This window comes from Montipora foliosa, chromosome 8, assembly GCF_036669935.1.
Source record: "Montipora foliosa isolate CH-2021 chromosome 8, ASM3666993v2, whole genome shotgun sequence".
In the NCBI taxonomy this organism is placed as follows: Eukaryota; Metazoa; Cnidaria; class Anthozoa; order Scleractinia; family Acroporidae; genus Montipora; species Montipora foliosa.
Genome location: NC_090876.1, coordinates 8,584,797 through 8,587,296, shown reverse-complemented (window position 1 = coordinate 8,587,296; position 2,500 = coordinate 8,584,797). Strand labels below are relative to the sequence as shown.

Genomic DNA, 2,500 nt, shown 5'->3' with positions numbered 1-2,500 from the left:
GGGCTCGCATTTGATTGGCTGTTTGTGTGACTTCCTTTGACTATTGACCAATCAGAATGCTCGGTTTGTTACCTCTTTTTGCACCGAAACTGCCGAAACCGAAACCTTTTGCACCGAAACTGTATTTCTCCTAACCAATGAGAACTGAGTCATTTCTTGAACTCCCTAGTGTTGATATTTGAGGGCGCTTATTCGAGGGGGAATACCCCCTCGAATAAGCGGTCATCAACCGTGCCTCCCACCTCTGTGACCCAGGTTCAACTCTGGCCTCGGGACGTATGTGGGCTGAGTTTCAGTCGATCTCAATCTGACTCCGAGGGTTTTTCTCCGGGTATTTCGGTTTTCCTCCCTCCTCAAAATCGACTCCCGGCCTATTCCATCAGGCTGTGGTGCTGTGCTCCGAGGTCATACATGGGTCGTGTTCAGGGGCTGAGCGTGTAGCCGGCAGCACAGCTCCTTCGGCCCGACCTCGTTGAGCTGCGCCCTTAGTAATTCAGTCTCCGACTGCGAGAAAGGGCGATTAGCAGATCACGTATTTTTGTATTATTATTACTACCCCGGAATAGCAAAAGAGGTGGAATATCCAAGAACCGTGTGGTGATGGGGTCTGCATCCCGTTTATGGCGCCAACGGAATAGCATATTTCCCGCTCTTGGAAGCGCAATTAAAATGAAAAACAATTTACCACCACTTTCTACCGTATATTAATTCGTATATTCTTAAAATATACCGATAATTAGATTATACCATAGTTTATACCGATAATTAGATTATCTCCTCCGAATGAAAGCAATGCGTCGTTTGACAAAGATGTATCGAGGTAGTTCGACAAAGCCATCTAGATCGAATTGGTCTTCACACAAAATAAACAATTCAACTAACCTCGGTAAAATCTTTGTCCGTTTTGTAATACAGCCGTTCTTGTTCTACAATCTCGAGGTATTGCTGGTTTAAGGTGTCCCTCTTTTACTTCTCGGCCACCTTCTTCTTTTCAATCTAAAGAAGCGATAAACAACGGTAAACTCTAGGTGGTTTACTGCTTATTTTTCTGGTACTATTTTAAAAGAGCAATTAAGCAGTAGAACGGCCTTCAACTGAATGCCCCACAAACGAACGAATGTCAACACTTTAGCCAATCACAGCCACAGAAAATCAAATACGCCAATCAGAACGAAGAGCAGTTACGTGCAGCGCGGGAAACGCGTCACTGCATTGAATTACCTTTTACTTCCGATTGGCTGATCGGCTGAAACTTTGAAAGCCAATCAGCGAAGCAAAGAAAAAACAGTTACATTTCGACACTCATTCGGAAAGCTAAAAACGAAAAATCTAGAAAAAAAAAAATGAACATGCTATTGTAAAATGAATATCGGGGACCAGGATTTGAAAAAGGAGACAGAAAAACCGGAGTACCTAGGGAAAAAGCTCTCGGGGCATAGTCTTTAAAAAACAAATATATAGTTAGCCCGGCTGGAATCCAATCCGAAACACACGCGGGAAAACACCATCGACGTGAAGGGAATAGAAGTTCGTTCCATATCAGTGTGGTTATGTTTTAAATTGGTAAATTACACTTCAAAACTTTGCTTTGCATCAAAACTCCGATTCTCTCCCAGCTGTAAAGAAGTTGGAAAAAAGTGTGCATTACTCTGTCTTTGTTGTCCACAATTCCCTTGACAATGCTCTCCAACTGCTTCAGGAATTGCTCTTTGTTTGACGGTGAAGACATTGCCCTAAAATACGAGATAACAAAATAAAAATATCAAAACCTATAACTTGCTAAGATCTCTTTCCCACATCAATAAAACCCTGGAACGCGAGGAAATTCGAACACTAAACTTACCAAGAACACTGACTTGCAAATTTGGCGAAAGAGATCATTTTTAACCTATTACTAACCTTGAGCGAGAGTCGTACTGGGGAATATTGGCCCCAGGCTGAGCGCAGCGAGGTCCGTGCAAAAACTGGTTGTTTAATAGTAATACATGAGGCAGCAGATAACCTAGTAACTTTTGTGGCTGTCTTAATTGGTGCTTTTAGAAGAATCCTCCTTACAAGAAGGGGTTTCTCTCCACTAACTAAAACATTCATTAATCAGTAGGTAGTAGGGGGTAATATTGTGTGCGTGGATGGTGAGTTGAGGGAAAATCATAGCCAAAAGTTAGGGTTAGTCTGTAAAGTGAGGAAGAGAAATTCACAAAGCAAACTCTCAACCTCACAGTGGAGTTAGCAAAACAAAACAAACTCTGTGTGAAAATAAAAACTTTAATTTCAGAAATAGCCAGATAGTACATGCACAAGAAACTAAATCAAGTAAGAGGAATAAACAAATATTTGAACATGAAAATTATTCGTTCTTAAAAAATAAGAATGAATATGAAAAAACCCCTACACGAAACACGAAACCTTCGTTCTTAAAAAAACAGGAAAGGGCAGCTCGAAACCCCCACCCCCCCCCCCCTCCCAAAAAAAAATCCCATGCAAAATGAAACACAGGTGT

General features: G+C 41.6%; 2 protein-coding genes across 2 annotated transcripts in view; both read right to left on the bottom strand.

Moving 5' to 3' along the window:
- LOC138012951 (protein NLRC5-like) overlaps positions 1-2,500 on the bottom strand; it is a 120,896-nt gene that overhangs the window by 92,842 nt on the left and 25,554 nt on the right. The window lies entirely within an intron of this gene.
- Positions 1-2,500, bottom strand: part of LOC138012965 (coiled-coil domain-containing protein 93-like) — a 12,391-nt gene that overhangs the window by 2,395 nt on the left and 7,496 nt on the right. The window contains exons 7-8 of the mRNA XM_068859911.1: positions 1,649-1,733; positions 883-996 (exon numbers count right to left, since the gene is read on the bottom strand). The gene's annotated coding sequence lies outside the window, so the exon portion shown is untranslated. The remainder of the gene's footprint in view (positions 1-882; positions 997-1,648; positions 1,734-2,500) is intronic.